General features: G+C 33.7%; 1 pseudogene; it reads right to left on the bottom strand.

Annotated features, from left to right (window-relative positions):
- Positions 1 to 2,311: 2,311 nt before the first annotated feature.
- On the bottom strand, positions 2,312 to 4,803 carry LOC108986852 (annotated as a pseudogene).
- Between the last annotated feature and the right edge of the window lie 7,782 nt (positions 4,804 to 12,585).

Below are 12,585 nucleotides of genomic sequence, written 5' to 3'. Positions count from 1 at the left end.
ACAGTGCATCGAATGCAAAGTCTCAAGCCACTATAACATTGTCAGAAATTTGTCTCTCTTGTATAAATGCACTTTGAGTAGGGGATATAATCTCAGGCAGAATATTCTTCAATCTGTTTGATGGGATCTTGGCTATAATCTTGTATGTAACATTACACAAGCTGATTGGACAAAATTCTGAAACTTGTGTTGGGTTTTTTACTTTGGGAATTAGAACAATATATGTGTCATTAATAGTGCTATCCCAATTGTTGGTATTCAAAGCTAGAGTTACTGCCTTACAAAGATCATTGCCTAGAATTTGCCAGTGTTGCTAAAAAAGTCCTGCTAAAAAGCCATCTGGACTAGGTGAACTCATTGGGTTCATGCTAAAGACTGCTTCTTTAACTTCAAGAAAGAAAACTTTCAATTAAGTATGTTGTTCGTCTCTTTTGCAATCAAAGGGTTCAAAGGTTGTTAACATTATGTATCTACAATAGGATTTGAGGTGGTAAACATCTTGTTGAAGTAATCCTAAAACGTTTGAAAGATCCCTTGAGGAGAGTTTTGAATCTGGCCATTTTTCCCAAAAATGCCTCTAATAAAGTTTGATTTGCGCCTTTGTGAAGCACATGTGTGAAAATATTTTGTATTTTTGTCACCCTCTTTAAGCCATCTTTGTTTAGCTCTTTGTCTCCATCTAATTTCCTCTTCCTCTAATTTCAAGTTCACCTCTTTCTGAATTTGCTTTATCTCTTTTAAATTGGAACCTGTGTTGCCCTCTTGTAGGTGATGCATTCTGGCAATTCTTGCTTCAACCAGTCTCTTGTTTTGCTGTTCCTGGACCCTACTCCAGTTACTTAATAAATTTTTGCATCTGATCAAGTTATGTGACACTACTGCAATATTTGTTTCTGTGGTAAGATTTACATTCCAAACTTCTGAAACTAACTCATTGCATTCTAGTTTTTGTCCCCAATAATATTCATATCTATATACTCTTGTCTTTCTTTTAGTAAATTGGTTCTGAGTATTCAGATTTATAAAAAGGAAATGATGATCTGAATTACAAGTTGCTACTATGTTAACAATGATGTCTTGATACAAGCTGATACATTGGGAATTGACACAAACTCTATCCAATCTTTCCTTGATAAAAGCTTATCCCTCTCTATTGTTAACCATGTGAATTTAGGACCTCTATATCTCATATCCCTTAAATCAGTTTGTTGGTAGTACCTATCTAAAGGATTCCATTTGGGAAAAAATTTTTGAGTCACCACCAGCTTTCTCATTTTGTTGAAGGATTTCATTATAATCACCCATGCATAACCAATATTTGTTATCAGTTGGTTTTATCATCCTTAGCAATTGCCAACTTACTTCTCTTTTTGCAGTGTTGGGATTCCCATAGAAGCCAGTGAGTAAACAACTCTTACCATTGTCTGGATCAATAATAGAAACTGAAATATGGTAGTTGGCTTAGGAGTCCACTTCTATATGTATATTAGAACTCCATAAAAAAGCAAGACCTCCACTAAAACCCTTGTTGTCCACTACAAAACTTCTATCAAAACCTAATGTATTTCTTATTTTTTCCATTTTTTCCCTCTTGCATTTAGTCTCAATAAGAAAGACTATGTGTGGGCACTTTTGCTTCACCATGAAATGAAGCTCTCTAACTATTCAAGGGTTCTCAAGCCCTTGACAGTTCCAACTTATGCACCTCATTTTTGTTGGTGGGGTTGCTCAACAACTTCCACCATAGGTTCCTGATTTAAGCTCTTCACAGGAAAAAGCTCCTCTTTGTGTTTCTTGGATGCAGTAATCTGAACATTGCTTTCTGTTTCTAGTTGGTTTCTTTTTCCATTAGTAAAAATAGTTGGGATGGTATCTAAAGATTCCATTACATCTACTCTTGATAAATCTATTCCTCTTGCTCTTCTTTTCCAACTAACTTTATTAATAGTAGATTTGATAGCTTCAGTTGAAAGAAGTTTTGAAGATTCATATTGATTACCTAGTTTTGGGCTATTGATCTGCACTCCAGAAGCAAACGTCAAGGTTCTGTTAGGCTCCACTTTCCTTTCTTCCCGTCTGGATTTTTCTGTATCTTTTTCTTTTTCTTTCAAGTTGATAGCATTTGCTTCAGTAGAGGATTGTTGAGCTATATCCATATCAAGGACTTCATCCACTTTGTTATACATATGTATGTGATTGAATTCCATGTCAGCAAAGTGCCTTGGATTTTGAGTCAAAAGAGAATCATCCTGATAAAAAAGTTGAGGCTATTGGTATTGATTTCTTTATTAGCATCCCCTTCTTTCATGGCTTAAGGTGCTTTGTTCTGTGAATTATTGGCAATCCCTCTAAATCTTTTATCTCCAGTACCATTGAAATTGTTTGTTGAAGCCCTTAACCAGTGTCCATATTGTGCCTTTGATTTACCAGTTAAATTATTCCTTGCTTTCTCTGTTGCATAGCTTCTATCCATATGTTTAATAACTCCACACTAAAAACAGAATAAAGGAAGTCTTTCATATTTGATTTCAATCCACCTTAATTTCCCATCAATTCTAATCATTCTTCCTCTAGCTAAGGGTTTGGTGATGTCCAGATTCATTCTAACTCTAAGAAACTTGCCTCAGCCAACTCCATCTTCATCTACCTCTACTGTCAAAACTTCCCCTACTGTGGAACCTATACATTCCCCACCTTCTAAGGTCATAGCAGCCAAATGCATGCCATGTAATTGGATCCAAAAATGCTCATGTGTAAAAACCATCTCAGTAGGAGGTATGGTAGTAGAAAAAGTTTGCATACATATAAGGTTTTTGTCAAAAGACCATGATCTACCATTAAGCACCCTCTCTAAATCCATAATTTTATGAAATTCTACAAGAAATTTGTTGTGCCCTATTTCGTTAAAAACTAGCCATCCCTCTAGATTCCAAAATTTGGTTAAGGTTGATTTGAAGGCTTCCTTATTGATGTTTCTGTCTAGAAGAATGTGTAGTATCAAGCAATTTTGGCCCCTGACTTCATACCTTTTTGTTTCTTCATCTGTAAAAGAAATCTCTGCTTTCTCTTCCTCTATCAAAGTGAATCCTTCCCACAGTTGTTGTAGTTCTTCTGCCATAGTAAAATAATGAGCTATGTATTCCTTCAATTGTGTATGTAATTCTACTTCCTTGATGTTATTTGTATAAACCAACCCACAGTTTTAATTTTTAGGCTGCGTTTGAATGTTAAACTGAATTCAACTGACTTGAGTTTTTTATAAGAGAAAAGCTACTTACAACCGACCTTGCGCAACATTATGCAACTGGCTCTCCTTTTGATGAGAAATTACTCTCAAATAGACTTCACGTAAATTATCCTAAGATTCGAAATGTGCAAAAAAGTCCCCAAGTCAACTCCTTCACGGCTTCTAGTTTTTGTATATTAAGCAATCACTGCGAAAAACCAAAGCCCATCACGCCTCTCTTGGTGCATGGTAGCTCTTCTTTAAGTCGCCTGCCGCATTCTTACTCGACCCAGCGCCATGGATCCTACCCGAGCTTTTTGTCGAGAACGTGAAGCGTCTGATAATCAAGGTTACGTATAACAAGATACCGTCTTCCGATTCTCTACAGAACTTCAGCTTCGTTTCGTTTCTTTTTTGTTCGTTTGTTTCTTTTCGCTTATTTGGGGTCGTGCTGCAGTAGACATAGCGTTTGCTTTGCAAACCCTAGCACGCATCTGTCTGTGCTCTTTCATTCTTCTTCTATTCTGTAAATACTCATGATAATGAATGAAGATGCAAGGCTTTCATGTGGACATTGCGTATATTGTGGGCTGCTTCTGTGAGTTGGGGATGAAGTGCACTTATATACTTATATATAATGCAACTAAAATGAAAAAATAGACCACAGGAGGTTCTAATTGTGATTGCTAGCGCAAGTTTCATGCACAAGACTCGCACTTAACATATTTGAAGCGCTTTTATGTTTTATACATGTTATATAAAAAACAAATTAACCCCATGAAATAATTCAAGTGTTTTGTGCAAAGATGGAATGCGTTTGCTGAATTTGGCTGGGTACCTCCTTGCTCGATTGGTTCATGATTGGATGTATATGAATATTTTCATGCATTTGCTAAATTTGGCTGGGTACCTCATACTCGATTGCATGTGATAGTCCTATTTTGCGAGAGTTGATGGGTAGAAACTGGGTTACAGGGTTCTTGATCACACGCAAAAGTTTCTCACGCTTACCAACAGCAATAATACTTAGCTTTTGTAGCAGCTACAACATGATACCAGCAAACTGCTTAAATGTCCTTGGAATACGAACATAGGGTTTAACTTCTATAAGGACACCTTTCTCAGTTCTCACATACACAGCTCGCAACCTTCCACTCTTATTAATTCGTCTATCCAAAATCATTTAGTAGAGCCTGATGAACAATGTTAGGCTTGTAATCAACAGGATTTCTGTTATTTTTTCATAAGAAATTGGAATGGTCGTCCGAGTTCAAAAGTTGATAACTCTTCCCAACTTTTGCAACTTCTAAAGAAGCCTTTTCAAGAATGAAGATGAAACCAGATTTGTCGGCATTCTGCTGGCTTGGGGCAATCGAAATTCCCTGAAGTTCATTCACTACCTCCTTTTCTTTTCCTTCTTCTGCTTCTTCCTTGCTATTACTTGTTTTCTCTATCACATCTCTCTTTGCATCTTGCACTGGCTGTTCTGCTACTTGTTCTTTTCCTTCTTCTTCTCTATCAGATACCTCTTCCCTCTTCTTCCGCTTCTTCCCCTTCACCACATAGGTCAGTACCATCCTTTCTTCTACTACTTCCTACAAACCTTTGAGTCAGTGAGAGGGGAAGGATGGGAATGGACTGTGGAGAAGAAAGAAAGTTATTAGGGCAACCTTTTGAAGTTTTAATGGGCTCCCCCTCAGTAAGTATACTTACTGTGTCATTGTGCTGATGAAAATTATTTCTTGATCACTACTACTGAGAATATAGAGTTTGGAAATGACAAAAAAAAAAAGGAGATGGAGTGGTGGTGTTGCCGTGTGTGGAGCAATGTAGTGTTTGGCAGTGGCTTGGGCTGTGCAGATTCAAACGGTGGTGGTGTTGGTTAACACCGAGAGGGCGTGCAGTGCTTTGAGTGGTTCTCAGCTTCGTCATGTGGATGCAGGTGCACAGTTGTGGAGTTGGGTGCACTGCATGGGGCCGCTCACGGCTTTGGAGGCTACGTGGAGTTGCGCTGTGCAGAGGTGAACGGGTGGAAGTGTTGGGCTTGCAGAGGAGTTGACTTCGGGATGATTTTCTTTTTTGTACGTTTCGAATCTTAGAATAATTTATTTGAAGTCTATTTGGGGGTAAGTTCTCATCAAAAGGAGTGCCGGTTGCATAAGGTTGCGCAAGGCCGGTTGTAAGTAACTTTTCTCTTTTTATAAATAGTAGTGAGTTTAATAGTAGAAAGAGTTATGCGAAACCCATCTAAACTTAGTTTAAAGTACGTTTAGATATTAAGATAAGTTTAATATTTTTTATAAGAAATTAAAAAAAAATTATGGATCTCACGTCTAAAAATATTTTAAATTAAAAAAAATTGTATGGTATAAATATAAAAAAAAATTAAATTGAGATAAATTTAATAATTTAAAAATTAATTATTTAAATATTAAATTCAATTTAAAAATTTGAGAAGTAAAAGTAACCTTAAAAGAAAGAAAGGGCATACACTTTACCAGCGAAGGAAAGGACCAAACCTAATAATTGGGATCATTAATGATTATGGACAAAGAAATCTTTCCCAATTATTCATTCCGTCACAGACCAACTGTCAGAGTAACCTATCAAGACCTCAGTGCTCACCATCATGATTCCTATGCCTATTTTTCTCATCGTAAGATGTACCACTAACTTTCTATTTTTAAAAATAAAATGTCACGTTTATCGAAAAAGATTACCTGCATTGTAATTTGTTGTAAGATGCTGTAAAATGTATTTTTTTAAATTGTTTTGAGAATTTTGAAAAAAAATAAATTATAAATTTATTAAAAAATATTTTCTTAATCATTAACACGCTCTTTGTATATTAAAAATATTTCAACTCATCTCATCTAATTATTATAAATTTTTAAATAATATATAATAAACAACTCAATTTTTTTAAATCTTAAAATAAAAATAATATTATAAAAATATTTTATTCAATTTTAAATTTTTATATTAACTCACTACCCAAACATCTACTAAATTTAAAAAAAAAAAATCAAAATCAATAGCTTCTCTAGATAGGATAAGCATTTTCCTTTGTGCTTACTGCTAATTATGAGTACTACTACTCAACCTCCACTGTTTACGCAACCTCCGCACTCCAGACGACGTGGCATTTTTTTTTTACAACAAAACGTGGGTTTTGGTTTCAATTTCTCCGCATTTTATTTGTCCAGGAACCATTTCGAAATAACCCCCCTCTCGCGTTGTTCTCCCCCCATTTTCTCTTCAGCGTTTTTCTTCCTCATCGTCTCTTCCGCCCAGCTAGTTGATCTTACTGCCGATACCCACGATCAGTCCCCTAGTACTCTACCGACAAGGCCGGTAAGAAATGAAAGAAAATATTTTTATTTTTCTCTTTAAAATGAGGTCTCTCCATTTCTAGTATATTGAGTATTTTTGTATTTAATGGATCTGTGAGTTTGTTTTTTTTTTTTTGATCTGTGTTTTGCGTGGTACTAAAGTGTGTTTTGTGGGGTTTTTAGTTGATCTGTGAGTTTGCATAAATAACCGGAAAGCTTGCAGATTTTTTTGCAATTTTTGTGGGGATTTTGGTTAATCTGTGATTTGTGTTCATTATATATTTGTCTATAACGTTAAAGACTGCAACTAAACATGGCATTGTTGTGCGAGTCCAGAAATCATGGCATTGGTTGATCTGTGAGTTTGTGGGGTTTTGATGACCTCAGTGTTGCTTCAAAACCTTAACAATTCACCTCAAACTTGGCCAATTTATTTTTATTTTTGTTAATTTAATTAGCAGAAGCAGATCAAACCCCCCCCTCCCCCCAACAGGAAAAGAGAGAAGGGACCGGAGTAAATGATATGTTGGATGCCACAATATTAGCCTTTGCTTAGGCACAAAAGGAAATCTCTATTATTTCTATTATTTATATGTTTATTTTTGCATTTGCAATTGAAGGGGGTGGGTGTTAGTCACCAGTAATTGGATTTGAGTTAAATAGCGTGATGGGTGAAGGGGGAAGAATGAGCATTAGGCCCCATATTATAACTAGACACATTTTCCAAATACTTTGATGTTAATTGTTATCTTTGCTAGCTGCAGCAAAATGATTTATAGCCATTTTTTTCTTCCCTAAATATCAACACTGGAATTTGATGGTGAAGCAGCGTTGAAACCAAAATATCAATTGTATTTTTTTGTTTAAGAAATATGTTATCACTAATAAAGAGAAACTTTGGTGGCATTGGTTGTTAAAGTAGTTTTCTGATGATATGTCATGCATGCCACTTTGAACTTGGTGCAAATCAGTCCTTGTGAATTTGCATAGCTATTAGTGTTTATATATTAGTAAATATGAGTTTTTTTTAGCAAATTGTGGCTACAGGTATATACGTAGCAATTAGTGTATGTAATATTGTCTTGACTATTTTTTTCCCTTTGTTGATACATGTATAAACAATGAAGCTTCAACATGCAAAGACACTAGAAGTTCAATGGCTTGCTTTCCAATGAGAGGATTGATGCTCACTTGATAATGCATATTTTATGGAACTATGTCACTGCAGCTGGCAAATTGGAAGTTGAAGAATTTTGAGATGATTGAATTTGTAGTGTATTCTGTTTGGCATTGGGTTATATCCAAACTTGGTATTTTGCTGTTTGTAGTAGTTTGAGAATTATTGTATCCAACCTTGGTGTAATTATTTTGATTTTAAGAATAGATGGATGTGAATGTGTAGGCAAATTATGGGTTTCAGATGAGTTGGAGAATTATTTGCCAGTTGATAAATGTCTAGTTGATAAACGTAGTTTTGAATGTTAAGAGTTGATGGATGTAATTTTTCTTGTACACGTTTTGGATTACTTCTACAGATTTGATTAATGTAATTTTTCTTGTAATGTATTGCTTATGCTAGGTTCTGAAAGTGAATGAATACATTCTGTTTTACCTCTCCCACCATACCAAGATGATTCAGGTGCTAAAACTACATGTTGGTTGAGGTTTTATATAGGATACGTAATTATTTATTTCCTTCATTTACTTAAATTGGGTTTGTTTCACCAATAGCTTTTAGAATAATCAGGAAATTGCTGAAGATGAATTTAGTACCCCTTTTTTTTTCTCTCTATTACTTCATAAGAGTGCAAAGCTCAGGATGTGACTGAGATTATGATTGTAATGTACTAAAGGAGGTCTCATGGATTTCTCATGCATTTTTTAATATATTAAACACAAGTTAAATTTGGTTAATCATTGCAAAAGCAACCACGACTGAACAACATTTTTCTTTCTTTTGACTGAACAACAAATCATGGTCAGACAACAAATAAAATGCAACAGCCAAAAACTAGCAAGCATCAAAATCTAATCTGGAGTCTCCAACCATTACTTTTACTTACCAATCATACAAATATCATGTTTTGGCATACAGTGGCAAACACAGGGCTAGATGCCAAAAAAGAGTATTACAACAAGCTACAAATTCCATTACTACCAACTACTTCACAATAAAAATTAAATGAAAACAACACAGATTCCGAAATGGCCTCAGCTTCTCCATTGAATGACCTCTTTTCATGACATTGTATCTTCATCTCCTGCACCATAAAACAAAACAAGGGGCGATGAGCATTGCTTAAATAGCTTAAACGAAGAAAGTTTACCAATTGTCTAGTTTTAAAAAGTGAGGACTTTCAATAGCTTTCAAATTATGTTTTTCAAATACTCCCTATCGGGTTTATATACGTCTAACTCATTAAAAAATGATTGTATGCTTTTGTTGTGGTTAAATTATTTACATGTATTGCATGAACGGAAGTCGATCTTTGATAAGTCAAAGTTTGATGATGGGCAAGAACAAATAATCTCAAGCTGTTTGGTTTAGTATTTCTGTCAAACACACGATGGGCAAGAACAAATATCAAATGATCAAAAGATAATTCACAGAGAACAACCTCCAAACAGGGAAATTACATACAAAATCAGTTCAACAAATATTCCACCGCATCTACTTGATGGGGATCGAGCTAATTGCTCCCAGGGAAAATAATTAATTACAAATATTCAACATAAGCACACAAAAATTTTGTATCACCGTCTGCAATTGTGAACATGGCAAAATGTCTTTTTCCCAATTTCATACGATATTTGAGACAATAAATCTCCTAGCTCCTTTCATCTTCAAGTGGCTTGCTTAACAAATGCCTTACCAGTTAAGAACTTGGGCAAGCCAAATGAATGATGACATAAGATGAAGCATCGGGAAGATCAACAAAGCACCGGAAGGAAACTTACCGAACGGTGCCACAAATCTGGACACACAGGAAGGTTTGAATGTTGTCTAAGGGACACACGATGGAGAAGCAACCAGTGACACATTTGAAGGTTTATTTCTAGACGCAAAGACACACAGATGGGGGTCAAGTTTGCCGTCAATTCAAGCTTGCCGCTTGCCATAGATTCACTATTATGGGTCGAGTTTGCCCTATATTCAAGTGCCACACAATGGGGGGAGAGAGAGGGGCTCACGGAGGGGAGGAGCTGAGTTGATGCCAACGACGTTGAGAGAGAGAAGAGTGCATAATGGGGAGGAAGCGCTTCTCGGATTAGGACGACTTCGAAGAGATAGAAAAGAGGAGAGCTGAGAGGAGATTTAATTCGCGTTTGTGTTGGATGAAAGAACCGTGACGTGGAACTAGACCCGGTTTGCCATGTTGGAGAGTGTGTGGAGTGCGGTGGGAGACCGGGGGCTGAGCAGATTTTCTCGCTAATTATACTCCCAATTTGACCGATATTGTGTTTTTTTAACATAGCAGTTAAGAAATAGATTATTAATGAATTTGTGTTTTTTTATTCCTAAAATATATTTAAAGATTTTAAAAAAATGTTTGAAAAAGAAATAAAAAATTACATTTACACTATGTTACAATGCAGGGACCATTCTCAGTCCCCAGTACTGTTCTTTAAAAAACTAAACTCATGCAACCTTTTCACAAGTAATACAGGTGTTTCTTTGATTAAAAAAAAAAGTGAGATATAGAGTTAAAAAATTATTTTTTAATATAAATTTTAGATTTATCTACATTTTTTAAATAGAGTACACGAGAATTACACACTACAAATATCATTTTTTCATAATCTTTTAATCAGAATATTTTTATAAAATAATTTATAACAATGAGATTATTTTATAGACAATATTGCTTCTAATGAAAAAATATTAGACTTTTCCACCAACCTTTCAATATTATCTATTCATTTTACAACTAATTGCTACTAAATATAGCCATAAAATCTTTTTAAAAAATGTAAACGAATCTAAGATACCAACAATTTTTTTTTATCGAATTTTTATTAAATCAATAACAAAAAATAATAAAGTGATAAAATATATGTCATGTCATGACTAATTATAAAGTGACACATGTAATAAATATATAATTAATATTATGAAAGGTTTAAAATTGCATACTCAGCATAAAATACTATAAATAGTATATAATAAAATAAATATATAAATTCATAAAATAATTTTAAAAAATATTTAAAATATGAAAGTTTGCAAGAATGGTAAGCAAAATAAATTAAAAGACTCAAAAAAAAAAGAAGCTAAAAATGAAGAATTATAAGCCACTAGGGGGGCCACCCAAGGGTTGATCCGTGAGGGCCACCCTCGATCAACCACACCCAATAGAGACTATAGAGTTGCTATCTAGCGCCTATCAAGGGTGCCACCCATTACGAATTTACGAACGTTTTTTTTTTTCAAATTTATTTATTTTATATTTGTTTTATGTTAAAAAAAATTATTCATGCGATTGCGAGTATGGTGCACAGTATTCTAGTAGATATTTGGATAACGAGACGAGATAAGATTTATAATAATTTATAAATAATAGTGAAATAATTTGAGTTAATATATTTTATTAAATTTTAGAAAATGATAGAGAAAACATTATCTTGTTTTTAACATTTTGTTTGAAAATTTGAAAAAATTGTAATCGTTAAATAATTATTAGATGAAAAAGTTAAATATTTGAAATTGAAAAGTATTTATATTTAAATGATATTAGAAAAATAAATTTTGAGATAAGATGCCATCATCTCACTTCCTAAGCAAATCATTATTGGCAAGTGCCGACTCATTGTTTATCCCTTTTTTTATAAACAGTGGTGAACAATTCTATTTGTCCACCCTCACTTTGTTTTCTCCCATGCGCCCCTGCACATGTATATATAATGTTTCTTTATGTTTTATGTCTCTTGAGTTTTCAATTTGAAGAAATTAAACAGCTCACTCAATTTAGAAGTTGGTGTTGAAATTGTAACTTGATGGGAAGATAATCCTATCTATAGTTTTGAAAATGAATTTACTTACTTTTACACGTTCTACATCTCTTCCCAAGGGGGTGTTACATCTCATTTTTTAAGTTTAGTTAGAACTTGTGGAGATATCTTCATATCAACCATTTGGAACTTTACCAATATACTATTTGACTGATTTGAACTTCACTGCTACTGATACTCTCTACAGAAAAATATTCAGGAGATAACACTATTCTTAAACAGAGACTCAACATCACCTTTTATAAAAAGGGAGGACTCAACCTCTATGGACAAACCGTCCAATAGACAAACTTCTTTTTTTATTTTTACTATACAATAAGGAAAACAATAACTAAAAAAGATGGATTACAGTTTGAAATAATTTTGATAGACTTTGACAGCACGTGAAAGCAACAAATTTATTTCTTTTAAGCCACAAAAGTCAAATCTGAAATACTGGTGGTAGAAGAAGGAAGAGAAATGAGAAATAAGAAAAGAGGGAAAGAGAGAGGGAAGAAGTTCTTCAACTATGAAACTTAGATCTAGATACTTTTTTTTTTATAATAGTGAAAGAGAGGGTTCGTGAAGGGAGCATCTTCAATTTAGATTCATTTATTATAGAATATAACGACAAAGATCATATAAAGTTAATAATTTAATTTAATTGTCATCTTAATTTAATTTTCATAATTATCAAATCAAAATATTTAATTTTCATAATAATTATAATATATATTTTATCTCGTTCTCTGTCATTCAAAGCCTATGTTATTCTCCTTCATATTTTATATCAGTCCCAATTTATATTATATTTTAACTCATTTAGTGGAAATAAGATCTATTCTATTCTATTATATGAGGAATGTATTCTACCTTCATTATTTAAATATGTACGGCCAAGTAACTAATAGTAAATATAATCATAAAAGTGTATAAATTTTGTGTATTTAAAAAAGAAAAAGAAAAAAGAGAATCATTATAAAAACAAATTATTATTATTTATATAAATTATATATTTTTTATTTTTTTAAAAAAAGT

Source organism: Juglans regia, chromosome 11 (genome assembly GCF_001411555.2).
Source record: "Juglans regia cultivar Chandler chromosome 11, Walnut 2.0, whole genome shotgun sequence".
Lineage (NCBI taxonomy): Eukaryota > Viridiplantae > Streptophyta > Magnoliopsida > Fagales > Juglandaceae > Juglans > Juglans regia.
Note: the sequence above shows the minus strand (reverse complement) of the source record. Positions and strands in the feature narration are given on the sequence as shown.